We start from the raw sequence: 18,221 nt of genomic DNA on the forward strand, positions 1-18,221 counted from the left end.
GTCACTACTCATCTCAGCGACCCCGAAGAGTATGGAATCGACTCTATTTTCGGGCATTTCGATATATCACTCCCCCCTCGCACCCCGCCCCAAAGGGGGCTGAACTTGGACTTTAAAAACTCTGGAGTGTCACTATTAATCTTAGCGACGCGCAAAGGATGGATTCGACACTATTTTCGAATATTTTATATGTAACCCCCTCGCCCCCCACGGCCTCTATGGGTACGTGGGGTGTCTTACCCCCACGCGGTTTGTCAAAACAAATCCGGAGTGTCACTATTCATCTCAGCGATCCCGAAAACTATGGATTCGACACTATTTTCGATTATTTTTATATATCACTCCCCCAATACCCTCACCCCGAAGGGGGCTAAAATTGGACATTAAAAAATTCTGGAGTGTCACTATTCATCTCAGAGAACCCAAAAAGTATGGATTCTACACTATTTTCGATGACATTATTGTATCTCACCCACGTCGCTCCTAATGGTTCCTGGGGTGCCTTACACCTACGCGGTGTTTCTCCTAGACTAAAAGTCCGGAGTGCCACTATTCACCTTGAAGACCACAAAAACTATGTATTAGCACTTTTTTGGATTTACATATCACTCCCCCCCCTCCATCCCAAGGGGGTTGAACTTAGACTTTAAAAATATTCAGATTGTCACTAATAATCTCAGCGACCACGAAAAGTATGGATTCGTCACTAGTTTTGAATATTTTATATCACCCCCTTACTCCCCTCCCCAGTGGATACATGGGATGTCTTACCCCCACGCAGTTTGTCAAAAGAAATCCGGATTGTCACTATTCATTACAGCGACGCCGAAAAGTATGGATTTGACACTATTTTTGATAAAAAAAATTATCATCACCCTCCCTCGCCCCCACCCCAAAGGGGACAGAAGTTGGACTTTAAAAAATACCAGAGTGTCACTACTCATCTCAGCGACCACGAAAAGTATGGATTCGACACTTTTTCGAATATTTTGTGTCACCTCCCTGCCCCCCACCCCCCGCCACAGTGGGTCTTTCAAAAACCTGGAATGCCACTATTAATCTTAGGGACCCCGAAAAGTGTGGATTCGACACTATTTTCGATAATTTTCTTATATTACTCCTCCCCACCCTAAAGGGGGTTGAAGTTGGACTTTAAAAAAATTCCAGTGTGTCACTAAAAACATATCAGACGTAACGCTTTTCAGGCGTTTGCTCTATTAACCAGCGTTTCGTCTTAGGTCTGACACTAGACTCATCAGAGTGGACCGAGTTCGATAGTTGTAGTCGCTTAAGTGCGGCCAGTATCCAGTATTCGGGAGATAGTAGGTTCGAACCCAACTGTCGGCAGCCCTGAAAATCGTTTTCCGTGGTTTCCAATTTTCACACCAGGCAAATGCTGGGGCTGAATCTTAATTAAGGCCACGGCCGCTTCCTTCCCATTCCTAGCCCTTTCCTCTCCCGTCGTCGCCGTAAGACCTATCTGTGTCGGTGCGACGTAAAACAACTAGCATCAGAGTGGGATGTGTCAGACCCTACCCACTGACGCTGGGGTGTATGCAGATGAACTTATCAGAAGCCCATTATAAGAGACACAGTCTGATAACTTCATACGGGAGATAAATCTAAACAATGAAATTATTGCCCGCCTAGCAATTCCGAATGGAAAATGCTAAGTTCCCATGGAGGGAATTAGATATTTTTCACCAATAGAGCATGTCAAAAACATATCAGATGTAAGGCTTTTCGGGCGTTTGCTCTATTAACCAGCGTTTCACTATTCATCTTAGCGACCACGAAAAGTATGGATTCGACACTTTTCGAATATTTTGTTTCACCCCCCTCGCCCCCCCCCTTACAGTGGGTACGTGGGGTGTCTTACCACCAAGCTTTTTGCCAAAAGAAATTCGGAGTGTCAGTATTAATCTCAGCGACCCTGAAAAGGATGGATTCGACACCATTTTCGGTTATTTTGATTTATCACTCCCCCCTCACCCCCACCCCAAAGAGGGCAGAACTTGGAATTTAAAAAATTCCGGAATGTCACTATTCATCTCAGCGACCATAAAAGTATGGATTCGACACTATTTTCGAATATTCTATGTCACCTCCCTTGCGTCCTCCCGCCATTATGGGTACATGGGGTGTCTTACCCCCACGCGGTATGTCAAAAGAAGCCAGGGTGTCACTATTCATCTCAGCGACCCCTAAAAGGATGGATTCCAGAGCATTTCCTATTATTTTGATATATCACTCCCCCCTCGCCACCCACCAAAAAGGGGGCTGAATTTGGATTTGAAAACATTCCGGAGTATCACTATTCATCTCAGCGAATCCCAAAACGATGGATTCGACACTGTTTTTATATATTTGATATGTGACCCCCCTCGGCCCCCTCCCCTAAAGGTACTTGGGGTGCCTTACCCCCACGCGGTTTGCTTCATGATACTAAGTCGTAAGTGTACCAACTTTGGTGTAAATCGCTCCAGTGGTTTAGGAGGAGACGTAATACATACACACACACATATATACATATATGCTGTGCCCTATAATGCTTCTGATTCCAGTCAGGCAAATGCCGAATTCGAACCAAGAACATTATAGTGACCAATACATCCAAGAAAAGATGTATGTACGGCACACGTCTTACCTTGCGGGGCGTATCCACAATCTGCAGCTAGGTAGAACATGAATCAGGGTATCTGGGTAGTAGTGAGGGCATATAAGATGACTTAGGTGGATACGAAATGATGCAGGGTAAGAGAAAAATCCTACCAAAAAAAGATCTAACAGAAAACAACGCTGCATTCAAAGTTTTACAATCAGGGATTTATTACATAAAATACTATTTACAAATATAAGAGCTTTCAAATGTGACTGGGGTAAAGATAATGTTGAGCCGATGGTTACCAGTTCACTGCCTTCACGAAACAGCTTTGCTGTAACAAGCATGGTACAATTGTGTAAGTAATGAAATAAAGAGAAAATGGATATCTGCTGAAATACACATCTAACAGTAATCTCCACATCATAAAATTTTACTATGCCTCGTAACATCGAACCCCGGTGCAAACAAATATAAACACATAACGTACAGTGCCCTGACCCGGTATCGATCCCTGGTCCAATGAAGAGCAAGGCGTTGAATATTTATATACGAAAAAACAATATAAAAAGGAACACATCCATCTTGCCCAGGGGTCAACATAAAACGGGCAAAGCGTTAAAATAAAGCAGAACAAACAGAACTAAAATCTCTCCCTGCGTCAAAACATCAAGGTCGTCCTTTCCCTCTACACACTCGACAAGCTGCAGACAGCAATATAACCGAGTTTCAAGACGGTGACGTCAGACACAACAACCCTCACCAGCGGCGCACTAGACAGGCGGCTGCCCACACAATTTATGAGATCAGCTGACTGACTTGTAGGCTGAGTGCAAGGAAACTTCGCTACTCAATGTATCTCGCATAATCTGGCTGCTAAAGCGCTCTCTTAAATACCCATGGGCTACACGCCCTTATCTCAATGCCACAAGCAATGCAACAAATCTCATTTCCACCTCCAATGGGCTCATCCTTAATAATGCAAAGGCACAATTCAGTAAGCTATCATCACATAGCCATAATAAGGCACCTCATATGCATCTAATACACTCTTAATCTGTGCTGGGGCTCTCTCATATCAATTCATACAGTCAGCTACATGCATAATGCCCAAATCTCTCAAACATACGGACACGCCCGCCCTGTCGGATAAGCTAGGTGAGTTACGGGGTAAATCCTGATCTCAAATACACAACCTACGTCTGCGGAGACATATGCCTAAACGCTACACCATAAACAGTGCCTGTCTGTCAGACTTACCTAACATGACCAAGGGAGTTCTACCTGACCCATGAAGATTACACGTACACTAATATAATACTATCGAAATGAAATATAATCACACCAACAAGGAATATACAACCTACTACCTACACTAATGTACTGTGTTCGAGCTTGAGGCATAGCTATTTATTACCAAGAATTTTCCTACCATAAACTAACCTGTTGGCTGACGGCCCCCCTGTTCCTACCTAAATTTAAATGACATGCTTGAAACAGAATTGGAAAGCTCTGACCTTATATGATTGATGACACGACGGAGCGGCCCTTCCTGTGGACCACTGAATTTACCACATCATGACAAACTACGACGCTTGCAGCAGATACCGGCGGACGACTGGAGACATTCTATCTGGCGTGAATCCTTCGTGCAGCTCCTTAGATGTTTGGAAGATGTCCCCTTCGACGTCGCGCTGATCAGGTACGCCCCACGTTCCTGGATCGATTCCCGATGTCGTGCCGGCTTCAGCTCCCGTTGTGGCTTCCTCGCAATGATTATGTAGAAGCTCGTACTGGCTTGATGCAGGGGTAACTGAAAAAAAATGACTTATTACGGAATGCCCAGACTCGATGCCTGTTTCCACTAATATCGTGCCTCACACGTTACATTGACCAAGTCTTGTTCTGAATTTTAAACCTGGTACACTATAGTTTTCTTCATCAAACTTGGTAACACTGTTATTTTATTCTTTCACTCAGACAATATGTCGTGTTACCAGAACTACCCTGAGCCTACATTTATTATAGCATTACGTCAGTTACAACTTGACCTCACAGAAATATGAAGCTACTAGTTCATCAGTCTATTATAGGCAGTGCCTCATCTCACCACAGCAGATCAACACAGGTAATATCAAGAACTCAGCTGAATATGCGGGTTAATTACTTACTTTCTTCCAGATTCAGTAGTGCTAGTTGTATGTGCAGCTCGAAGATAGAACGTTGTTCTCGGCGCCGACTCGCAGCATGACGACTTCGTTCAAGCAGCCTTACGGTCAGAGAATGAGGCTGACGTGCCAGGCGGACCTGCATTTATAATCAGGTTGGCGTAGCCACGCCGCTTGATCGCGTGTAGGATACGCGCGCCCGCGACTCGAAGTTTTCCCGCACAAAGCACGTCAAGTACCCTACTTAACGAATGCATTTATGATTACAGCCATGTTGCATATCAAAATTTAGCATAAATTATGCAGGTTGCAATTCTTGCTTCAGATCCAATGCATCTCTTTCGTAACCAGATATATTAAATTAATTCCTTCTTCCCTCCGAAGGTTAGTTTGCCGCGACCCGGGGAGCGTCCCCGATCTCCATTAAGAGGCTTGGCTTGGGCCATAAATCCCTTTAATGAGTCTCTGGAAATTTTCATAATGATGCTCTAGCTCCCTTCCCACGAGAACGCTTCTTCTGGAATCTTTTATGAAATAAACTATAAGACAATGACTTCCTTGGTGGCCTCAGGTAATCCCAATATCTAATACTAAAATCTATACTATTGGTCCATGAACTGTATGGTTCATAGTCCTCCGTGAACGACAAAATAAAATTTAGTCAAAAATTTTATTTTCCTCAATGTAGAGATCATCTTCTCATCGCATCATTTATGCTGTAAATTTTCAAAATCACTTGGAACGGGACTATCTTCGGCTACAGACAGAATAGCCTCCCTATCCTTCCTAACTTGGTAATAGGCATCTAGCAGGGCTAGATATCTTCGGTGGTTACTCTCGCAGCCTTGACATTCCGTTTCTTCTCGCTGCTCAGATAGCTGTTTATGACGGTTCCCTGGGTAAATCATATTTACTTCTTCTTCTTCCTCTTCTTCTTCTCCTTCACCGCTGGGTACCTCTGGTTGTTCTTCTCTGCCGTCATGTTCATCTTCTTCCGGAATGACAACATCATCTCCTGCAACATCTTCAGCGTCTTCCTCCCCAAGTTCTTCTTCCTCTACTTCTTCTTCTTGTTCTTCTCCTTCTTCCTCTTCTTCATTGTTTTACTGGTATTGGCCGGGTCTGAAAATGGCTTGAGATTTGCCGAGTTAAAGACCTTAGTCACCGTAGCGTCCAAGCTTTGTACCTTGTATGAGTTATTTTCATAACTATGAATTACTCTATACGGTCCAGTATATAGCTCAGCAAACTTGTGGTAATATCTCTCTGTAGGATTGGAGAGAGTGGGTGTCTTAACTAAAACCAACTCGTCCACTTGTAGTGGTCTATGAAACCTCTTGTTCCTTGTTCTTATCCGTCCTGACTTCATTTCCTATCATGTCCTCCGCCACTTTTTCTGAAGCTGAGGCAACCTTCAGGTTTCCCGGTATATCTACAGTTCCTTCGTGTTCTCTCTGGACCATCGGATTATTTGAGGCTAACTGCTCTATTTGCCTATCCCTATTTTCTCTATATTCAGCTGGTAGATCAGACCTGCGGGTTTCTCTTACAATTTCGTCCTCAGTCACGTTATTAGTCACTTTATCTTCCTTATTCGCGGCTATTTCTTCCTCACTACGGTCTTGTTCTGGTGAACCAATGACCCTTTCTCCATGATGAGCGCAAAGTCCTCCTTGCCCTTGCTCCATTATACCACTAGCTACTAATTCCTTCAGCTCCTTCCTAGTCTGTTGGAGACCCAACTCCAGTCCTGATATTTTCGCGGCATTCTTCTCTGTTGTTTTCTTCCGTGTAGCTGTTATTTCCTCCATCTTGTCATCTACCTGATTTACTAATTTCTTCTCTAACCTTTCCAACTCTTCTTGCGTTTGATCTATCCTTCGTTCTAATTTTTTCTCAATCCTCTCTACCTCTTCCTGCGTGTGATCCACTCTGACGGCTACAGCAACTAGATTTTCCTTGACTGTTTTTAACTCCGCCGAAGTATCCGCATCTCTTTCTTCGATTCTCTGTTCAATTCCCTCGATACTGCCCTTAACTTCACGAATCTGTTCATCTACTGTCCTGTGCGACTCTTCAAACCGTCTACTCAACTCTTCTGTGGTGGTAACATATTGTCTACGCACGTTCTCTATCTTCGTCTCTAACTTGGCTACGGTTCGCCTAGTCGCTTCATTTCCAGAGGCCAATTGCTCCAAGCGAGTGCTAGTGTGCTCCCTTAGCTCAGTTATCTTGTTCGCTACCCGCGTCTCTGTGTGTACTAATTGTTCGGCCATTGTAGTGTAACCTTTTCCTCGCACTCCGCGAATTTTTCTGTGAGTTGCTCGGTTAAGTGTTCTTTAAGTTCTTTCACTTGTTCCGAGTTCCTAACTTCCTGTTCTTTAAATTTTGCACTGACTTGCTCGTTCAAACGCTCACCATTCCTATCCGCTTGTCCTTTAATAACTCCTAACTCCTCTCTAATTTCGTTTAGCTGATCACTCAGGTGCCTCAGCACCTCACCTACGTCTACCAACATTCGGCACTCACTCGTCATATGGTCCGGCGAAGAACCGCTCCGTATGTCACCGATTAAATTTCAACTTCTATCAATTTCCCTCAATTCTAATTTATCCAAAATGTTCCTAACTGCCAAAATCTCGAATTTCCAAAGCCTAAGTAGGCTACCTTAATGCAACATCATGTCACTCCAACACAGGGCGACCGTCAGCACAACAATATGATAGAACATATACACAGCACAAACAAAAAATTCTCCAACAAATACCATAGAAACAACAAAAAAAAAATCCTTCAACATGCAAAAATCAAAGCTATATGATTATATACCTGTTAAACAAAACACACTACAGGTCAAATCACCACACGAATATCATCCAACACTCCACGGTAACCACTAAATCAGCACATCCTCGCTAATCAACATCAACTGCAATATCCATATTCTAATGGTAAGACCAAAGAACATATAAGTCATGAAATACCTCTATGAACTGGCAGTCATGTAAACATCACAAGTCTCAACAAGATACTCCTAATATATCCCGAAGCTAACCATACAGATCAAAGACCAAACTTGGTATACCTGTACTACACATAATTGAATGCAGCTGCCATAACATATGCCTGAAATCAAACCTTGTCTGACCTTTATTTACCGAAATAACAGGTCCTGCTTTTATAGACACACGTTATGACCTATAGCCCTATTTACGGAGAACATCGGCAAAATACAACTTGACTGTGTGAGCTCGTTTAGACAAATATCGAGCACCACATGACGGCATAATGAAACAAGCTGTGTGACCCTCATTACTGCAATATCGGGTCCTAAGTTGGCCGCACCAAGTTTACAATGGCTGGGTAACCATCATTACTGCAATATCGGGCACCACGTTGGCTAGCGCCAAATTTACTATGTGCCCTATAATGCTTTTGATTCCAGTCAGGCAAATGCCAAATTCGAACCAAGAACATTATAGTGATCAATACATCCAAGAAAAGATGTATGTACGGCACACGTCTTACCTTGCGGGGCGTATCCACAATCTGCAGCTAGGTAGAACATGAATCAGGGTATCTGGGTAGAAGTGAGGGCATATAAGATGACTTAGGTGGATACGAAATGATGCAGGGTAAGAGAAAAATCCTACCAAAAAAAGATCTAACAGAAAACATCGCTGCATTCAAAGTTTTACAATCAGGGATTTATTACATAAAATACTATTTACAAATATAAGAGCTTTCAAATGTGACTGGGGTAAAGATAATGTTGAGCCGATGGTTACCAGTTCACTGCCTTCACGAAACAGCTTTGCTGTAACAAGCATGGTACAATTGTGTAAGTAATGAAATAAAGAGAAAATGGATATCTGCTGAAATACACATCTAACAGTAATCTCCACATCATAAAATTTTACTATGCCTCGTAACATCGAACCCCGGTGCAAACAAATATAAACACATAACGTACAGTGCCCTGACCCGGTATCGATCCCTGGTCCAATGAAGAGCAAGGCGTTGAATATTTATATACGAAAAAACAATATAAAAAGGAACACATCCATCTTGCCCAGGGGTCAACATAAAACGGGCAAAGCGTTAAAATAAAGCAGAACAAACAGAACTAAAATCTCTCCCTGCGTCAAAACATCAAGGTCGTCCTTTCCCTCTACACACTCGACAAGCTGCAGACAGCAATATAACCGAGTTTCAAGACGGTGACGTCAGACACAACAACCCTCACCAGCGGCGCACTAGACAGGCGGCTGCCCACACAATTTATGAGATCAGCTGACTGACTTGTAGGCTGAGTGCAAGGAAACTTCGCTACTCAATGTATCTCGCATAATCTGGCTGCTAAAGCGCTCTCTTAAATACCCATGGGCTACACGCCCTTATCTCAATGCCACAAGCAATACAACAAATCTCATTTCCACCTCCAATGGGCTCATCCTTAATAATACAAAGGCACAATTCAGTAAGCTATCATCACATAGCCATAATAAGGCACCTCATATGCATCTAATACACTCTTAATCTGTGCTGGGGCTCTCTCATATCAATTCATACAGTCAGCTACATGCATAATGCCCAAATCTCTCAAACATACGGACACGCCCGCCCTGTCGGATAAGCTAGGTGAGTTACGGGGTAAATCCTGATCTCAAATACACAGCCTACGTCTGCGGAGACATATGCCTAAACGCTACACCATAAACAGTGCCTGTCTGTCAGACTTACCTAACATGACCAAGGGAGTTCTACCTGACCCATGAAGATTACACGTACACTAATATAATACTATCGAAATGAAATATAATCACACCAACAAGGAATATACAACCTACTACCTACACTAATGTACTGTGTTCGAGCTTGAGGCATAGCTATTTATTACCAAGAATTTTCCTACCTTAAACTAACCTGTTGGCTGACGGCCCCCCTGTCCCTACCTAAATTTAAATGACATGCTTGAAACAGAATTGGAAAGCTCTGACCTTATATGATTGATGACATGACGGAGCGGCCCTTCCTGTGGACCACTGAATTTACCACATCATGACAAACTGTGACGCTTGCAGCAGATACCGGCGGACGACTGGAGACATTCTATCTGGCGTGAATCCTTCGTGCAGCTCCTTAGATGTTTGGAAGATGTCCCCTTCGACGTCGCGCTGATCAGGTACGCCCCACGTTCCTGGATCGATTCCCGATGTCGTGCCGGCTTCAGCTCCCGTTGTGGCTTCCTCGCAATGATTATGTAGAAGCTCGTACTGGCTTGATGCAGGGGTAACTGAAAAAAAATGACTTATTACAGAATGCCCAGACTCGATGCCTGTTTCCACTAATATCGTGCCTCACACGTTACATTGACCAAGTCTTGTTCTGAATTTTAAACCTGGTACACTATAGTTTTCTTCATCAAACTTGGTAACACTGTTATTTTATTCTTTCACTCGGACAACATGTCGTGGTACCAGAACTACCATGAGCCTACACTTATTCTAGCATTACGTCAGTTATAACTTGACCTCACAGAAATATGAAGCTACTAGTTCATCAGTCTATTGTAGGCAGTACCTCATCTCACCACAGCAGATCAACACAGGTAATATCAAGAACCCAGCTGAATATGCGGGTTAATTACTTACTTTCTTCCAGATTCAGTAGTGCTGGTTGTATGTGCAGCTCGAAGATAGAACGTTGTTCTCGGTGCCGACTCGCAGCATGACGACTTCGTTCAAGCAGCCTTACGATCAGAGAATCAGAATGATGTGCCAGGCGGACCTGCATTTATAATCAGGTTGGCGTAGCCACGCCGCTTGATCGCGTGTAGGATACGCGCGCCCGCGACTCGAAGTTTTCCCGCACAAAGCACGTCAAGTACCCTACTTAACGAATGCATTTATGATTACAGCCATGTTGCATATCAAAATTTAGCATAAATTATGCAGGTTGAAATTCTTGTTTCAGATCCAATGCATCTCTTTCGTAACCAGATATATTAAATTAATTCCTTCTTCCCTCCGAAGGTTAGTTTGCCGCGACCCGGGGAGCGTCCCCGATCTCCATTAAGAGGCTTGGCTTGGGCCATAAATCCCTTTAATGAGTCTCTGGAAATTTTCATAATGATGCTCTAGCTCTCTTCTCACGAGAACGCTTCTTCTGGAATCTTTTATGAAATAAACTATAAGACAATGACTTCCTTGGTGGCCTCAGGTAATCCCAATATCTAATACTAAAATCTATACTATTGGTCCATGAACTGTATGGTTCAATACATACATACATACATACATACATACATACATACATACATACATACATACATACATACATACATACATACATACATACATACATGCATACATACATACATACATGCATGCATGCATACATACATACATACATACATGTATACATACATACATACATACATACATACATACAACGACATTTATATATATAGATTATTTATTTAATTAGTTTACCCTCCGAGGTTTGTTTTTCCCCGAACTTAACCAGGGATCCCTCCTCTATCGCCTCAAAAGCGCGTCAAATATTTGGGCGGGGACCAGTACGTAGCCCAAGCGGCCTCACCGACTATGCTGAACATGGCCCTTATGGGGGTTCGATGATCGGAAGGGACAGGCAATGAAGGTGGAAGGAAATGGTCGTGGTCTTAAGTTGGATACTATCCCGTCATTTTGCGCGGAGAAGTGGAAAACAACGGAAAACCACTTCGAGGATGGCTGAACTCAGAGTCGAGCCTCCTCCACTCACATGACATCCCGAGGATGAGTGAACCCCATTCCAACCCTCATAACACTTTTCAAATTTCCTAGTAGAGCCTGGAATCAAAGTCGGACCTCCGGACGTGGCAGCTAATCACAATAACCACTTCACCACAGAGGCGGTATTTAACTACACTTTATGAAGTAAAAGTACAGTAAATTTCATTAATAAAATACAAAAAAGATTACCTTCAAAACGAAACAGAAACAATTTTACATAAATAATTAAGCCTCAAAAGGCGACACAATTGCATCACTCGAGGTCAGACTCTTTACTGTGAGATACTGAACGCTGTCCAAGCATTAGTAGACATTATTTCGAATTTAAAACGTTCACCTGCCCAAAGTGTGTGTCCAGCTGTATCCAACCCTCCAGCGGCTTCTCTGTCGGATCGGGTATGAATTGAGACCAATCTTCATAGCGTGTTTTACGACCGGATGCCCTTTCTGACATCAAACTCAACAAGGAAGTTAATGAAACGGAATGAATGGCGGGATACATGATAGTAGGAAGGAGGAAGATGTAACACGGTGCCGGCACATTTCCTACTCCTGTCGAAGGGCACCATAGCGTCCGCTCAAGGTTTACTTTTCCGTCCGACGGACGAATCACCAACAGCGTCATGTGCCCTCATTCCTCATTCAATATTTGGAACTGAATCCATGATTTTAGCACGTAATCCAACAATTAGAAATTGTATATCACCAAGTCTCCTACCTATTTTTTCGGCCTTGGGCCTCGAAACTGCTTACGCATTCCTAAAACGTAGAATTATTCTACGTAAAAATATACTTCATTGAATCATTGTAACTGGATTATAGCCTCATCAGAAAATTATTTGTCCGCCTCTATTACGTAGTGGTTAGTGAGATTAGCTGCCAAGCCCGGAGCCCCGGGTTAGATTTCCGGCTCTTCCACGGAATTTTAAAAGTGGTCCACTCAGCCTCGGGAGTTCAACTGAGTAGAGGTGGGTTCGATTCTCATCTCAGCCATCCCGGAAGTCATTTTCCGTGGTTTCCCACTTCTCCTCTAGGCAAATGCGGGGATGGTACCTAATCTAAGGCTACGACCGCTTCCTTCCCTCTTCCTTGCCTGTCCCATCCAATCTTCCTATCCCTCCACAATACCCCTGTTCAGCATAGCAGGTGAGGCCGCCTGGGCGAGGTACTGGTCATCCTCCCCAGGTGAACCCCCCGAACCAGAGTCTGAAGCTCCAGAACACTGCCCTGGGGTGGTAGTGAGTCTGAGGGAAAAACCGCACCTGGAGTGTAAACAGATAAAGAAGAAGAAGAAGACGAGACAAATATTTTAGAGCACAGTTGTCCTTCGTTGTTGATATTTACTATAATATTCTTGCAAGTGTAGCTAAAGGGCATGGGACGTTTCCCTTAAATATACGTTCCGAGAGACAGTACTTTTGCAGCTATTAACGGGGACATTCGCTGGGAAGAGCATCTTTACTGTAAGGCCTGAGTATGCGAGCGTGCGAATGGCAGTGAGATCCACCACAATGGGACTTGCGTGCGAGCGGGTAGAGGTCGTTTCCTTTACAGTCTCCGACATTTACTTTCAGGCGAAATGGGGTTAACCATCACTGTTCTTTGGATAAATTATCGAACATGTCTTCGCCGTATATTTTGGCCATATATTGCTCCAATCCTGTTCTGTATATTGTTCTTGTTTGGATCTTTGGTCCATCGACTGGTTCATGAAGCTTGGCACATCCGCTATCCTGTTTTACTCTCTTAATTTTTCTGCATATACTGGATGCTATATTCCCTGAAATTTATCTCTCATGAATTTGTTCTAACCATTTCCAAAAATATCTATCATCCAACCCTACGACCGCGCGCCCAAACATCGCGTGAGGTACCTAAAATGTATCTTATTCAATACTCCCTTCAGTACTTCCTTTCAATAATACTTTCCAAATAATATCGGCTCTACATTTTACTATAGATCTTATATGAGGTGTGTTACTAGCTCTACTGAAATCGACGGGATTGATGTGGTGGTGTCTTTAACTGTCATTTCATATGTCAATAACGCTGAGTTATTGAAGTTCGTACTAGAATCAGTGAGTATTTTTTTTAAATAGAGGTTTGTTGTTTCATTCCTATTCTACCATTATTTTTATTATTACACACCATTAATATTCTCAGAAAATTTGACCTTATAATTTTCAAAGAAAATTGACTTTTATTTAATATAGAAGAAGTAAAATGCGTGCATGGGAGGGCTGAACCATTCCTGGGTCTATCCGAATGTGTCCTATCAGTCTGTATTATTTTCTTATCGATTTTCGCTGGTTTTTTGACTTTGTTATATTATTTTCCCACATAATCTTCTACTCTCCTCACTATCACAAAATTTCAAAGTTATTTATTCCCCTTATTTCTTTTGCACGTTCCACTTTCGTACAAACTACACCTTACACATCTCTACTGAAATATGTTTTTACCTTCTTCAGGCTGCTTAAGGCCATGGCCGCTTCCTTCCCTCCTCCTTGTCTATCCCTTCCAAACTTCCCATCCCCCCACAATGCCCATGTTCAGCATACCAGGTGAGGCCTCCTGGGCGAGGTACTGGTCATCCTCCCCAGTTGTATCCCCCGACCCAATGTCTCACGCTCCAGGAGACTGCCCTTGAGGCGGTAGAGGTGAGATCCCTCGCTGAGTCCGAGGGAAAAACCGACCCTGGAGGGTATACAGATTAAGAAAGAAAGAAAGAAAGAAAGAAAGTGAACACTGTAAACCTTCATGGAAGGCTTTGGTACTGTACCATTACGTTACAGTCTAGGCCATCGTACGCACATAAAATTAGCGTACAAAATGGCGCGCGGCAGCTTCATGCAGCACAAATACATATGGAGTAGCACCGAGGTACAAACCAATTTCAGTTAGAAAGCGGAGAGTCATAAAAAGACCATCGAAAAGGAGTTTCAAGATGGAACAACTATTGTTTTGAAAAATCATTGAAATCAATTCATTCTTAATAAGTTACCTTGGGAAAGAAGATCGCTTTAAAAAAAATAATCCACTTGGAACCAAGAAGAGGTTGTTATTAAGCGAATAGGACGAGAACTGCGAAGTAAAAATATAAACATTTACAAAGGATTCGATCATACGTAGCTAAAAACTAAGTCAAGTCGTGGAGAATCGAGTACCTTTCATTTTAAAACTATTGGAGAAAAGGAATATACGGCCATTGCAAAATTGAAGAGAAAGGTCGAGTTCTTGTACTATAGGTGACTGATTATAGTCAAGAATATCGGAAATAATAACTAGAAGCAGCAGTCAACCTGAAGAAAGAAATATATTTAGTAAGAATAAGCCGAGTTTAAATACATATAAAAGCGCAGTTTAGAGATATAAGAGATAACACTAGCATTTATTCATATCTGTAAAGAGGCTTAAGATGAAGGAATCAGTTATTTATTCTGCCCATATAATATCGTTTTCTCCTTTCATGGACACCTGTAATATGGTGAGAGCCGCCTAAACTGATGGGAGGAAGATTACCCAGGCCACCATAACGAGGACTAATACTGCAATGCCGAGAAACCAGCCGTGACGTGTCCGGAGGTGGAATCTAACTACACAGAGATGGCATAGTACGCAAACAGAAGCCAGTAGCAGCCGGAGACGAGACGAGATATGAGATAAGCTTCCTAGAGTAAAATATTAGTAGTATTTAAGTAAATTTAATTCAGTGAAATGAATTATATGTGCCAAATTGTAAATGTTAGCGGTAGATACTAAGCATTTAACCGCGAGTGTGTGCCAATTTAAGTAGCTTATATGCTCAAACATGAAATGATAAGGGTTATGTCAACATATGTGATGTGTAGGTATATCGATTTCAACGTACCAATCTACACGGAAAATTTAGTTAGCTATGAACTGGGAGATATTGAGAAGAATACATGAATTGCAGAGTATAGTCTGGTTTTTGAGGAGAAAAAATCGATAGACATGGCCGTAATTACTTTATTAATACGAAGAAATGGATCACACTGGGAAATACGTGTTTATTATGGAGAATATATCTTCGAGGGAGTACCGGTCCGTAACAAAGATGATGTTTAGAGTAAGCGAAATGAGATTATGTATATTCAGAAGGATTATTAAGAAGAGCCGGATGTGAAATATGTGGTAATGAGAATATTGACATGTAATGTTCGTTTCGTCATAAGGTTATATGAAGGAAGTTGTTGTTACGGATTCATATGATAGATATTGGTAATGCATGATAAATAAAATGAAGGTTATAAGGTTAGGTCACGTTGAGATGAACATAGAGCAACAGTCCAGCTGATTTAATGTCAATTTGTGACATAACGTAACAGATTATATATAGTTATTTAGTTTCAGATACTTATTGGTGTAAATGTAGGGACATTAAGAATTATCGTCCTACAGGGAGTGCTGATTACAATAGCAAACACACCCTTTCTCGATCTCTACAAATCGACATCAATGAATATATATAGATGGACATACGAAAGTATATGCATGTTTACACTATTGCAGACCTTCATTTACAGATTAACTGCTGCTAAACGGTACGTCATATTGACAAAGGATTGAACCGTAATGCGCAGTATTTAGCGATCTAAATGGCTGGTCCTATGATATTTTCTCGCATCTCATCTATCGTGGGTCAGATTGAGTCAGAAACGTTGAATAGGTTGAAATTTGTGTAAGATTATCTTACATTGCATTACTTTTCCGATAATTATGTGACATAGCATTTGGCTCACATATGGGTAATGGGTGGGCCAATGTTCGTGTATAGTTTGATCATACCATCTTTCCTTTAAGTGATCGAAAGTATGAATTATATAGGTAAAGATTCCAAATTTACTTAAAATCGAGAAGTAGACACGAATCTAACGTATAAGAGATACAGATACGGCAAGAAGTCATAAGAGCAAGGTTGAAGATCACTCCTAACTCAACGAAGATTGTGCCATCCGTTATGTGATAGGACTTCCATCATTAAAATTGCTTCCATATTGCGATATTCTTCGGGGATAAAAAATGAAAAAATTAAAGATCTGTGAAGTTTTTCGTTCGTTACAGGCTGAAACGTATAATTTTGCCAAATTTCAATTTTCATGCTTGTCTGGCAGGTTATGCTGCAATTTGGATTTTAGGTGAGGGGGTAAAAATTATGACTTTCAGGAAATTATACCAAAAAATATGCAGACGGTCAATATTACCCCTCAAACGGGTATCTGTACGAAAATTTCACCAAAATAGTCAAGGTACAGGCACACACAGTCGTTACGATTTTATTTATATAGATTGATAAGGAATCTGCTCCACGTACAACACATTTTGGCTACGTCCGCTAGACTTAACCTGCAAAAAAAACCGTTCATTATATCTCACTTAATAATCCTCCTGTCGAAAAATTCACATTAGAACAAAAATTTTTTTGCTAGGGGCTTTACGTCGCACCGACACAGATAGGTCTTATGGCGACGAAAGAAAAGTTTTAGAAATGGATTTCCATTAAGGATTGTAGATTTCGATTAATTTCGGATGTGCATATTTTGAGGAAGTGCAAAATCATGGTCCCGGTTTCGGATTAAACCCCAGTAAATTTAGGTATTCAGAAATAATATTGGCCCTAAAACCTACACAAGGACAGGTGGATTCTAAATATCAAGTTTGATAGAAATATATTCAGTAGTTTTCAAGTTATACAATCTCATACAATCAAACCGACAAACAGACACCAGAGTTAAGAAATATGCAGATGGTCATTATTACAACTGAAACGGATAATTGTACGGAAATTCCGCCAAAATAGCCAATGTATAGACAGACAGTCGTTGCTATTGTATTTATATAGATGACAGATAAGCATGAGCACGTTTGAAAGTGCAAACCTTCATTTCGTGATTTACTGCTCGTAAACGGTACATCATACCAACAAACGGTTTGCACCCTCTAACGACCCTTTCATCGCTCCACATGTCTGGTGTTGAAACATTTTCTCGTATCTCACATATTTATGGGCTCGATTGAGTTACGATATTTGAATGGAGTGAAATTAGGGTACATTTTCATCATTTTACATTATTTTTCACATACTTAGAATCATGAAATTGGGTTCGCAATATGAGATATGAGATAAGCTTCCTATAGTAAAATATTAGTAGTATTTGCTGAATTAAATTTAATTCAGTGGAATATTACATATAAATAAATTATATGTGCCAAATTGTGAATGTTAGCGGTAGATCCTAAGCATTTAACCGCGAGTGTGTGCCAATTTAAGCTGCAGATATACTCAAACATGAAATGATAGGGTTATGTCAACATGTGATGTGTAGGTATATCGATTTCAACGTACCAATCTACACGCAAAATTTAGTTAGCTATGAACTGTGAGATATTGAGAAGAATACATGAATTGCAGAGTATAGTCTAGTTTTTGAGGAGACCAAATCGATAGACATGGCCGTAATTACTTTATTAATACGAAGGAATGGATCACACTAGGAAATACGTCTTTATTATGGAGAATACACCTTCGAGGGAGTATCGGACCGTAACAAAGATGATGTTTAGGGTAAGCGAAATGATATTACATATATTCAAAAGAATTATTAAGAAGAGCCGGATGTGAAATATGTGGTA

Source organism: Anabrus simplex, chromosome 7, assembly GCF_040414725.1.
Source record: "Anabrus simplex isolate iqAnaSimp1 chromosome 7, ASM4041472v1, whole genome shotgun sequence".
Taxonomy (NCBI): Eukaryota; Metazoa; Arthropoda; class Insecta; order Orthoptera; family Tettigoniidae; genus Anabrus; species Anabrus simplex.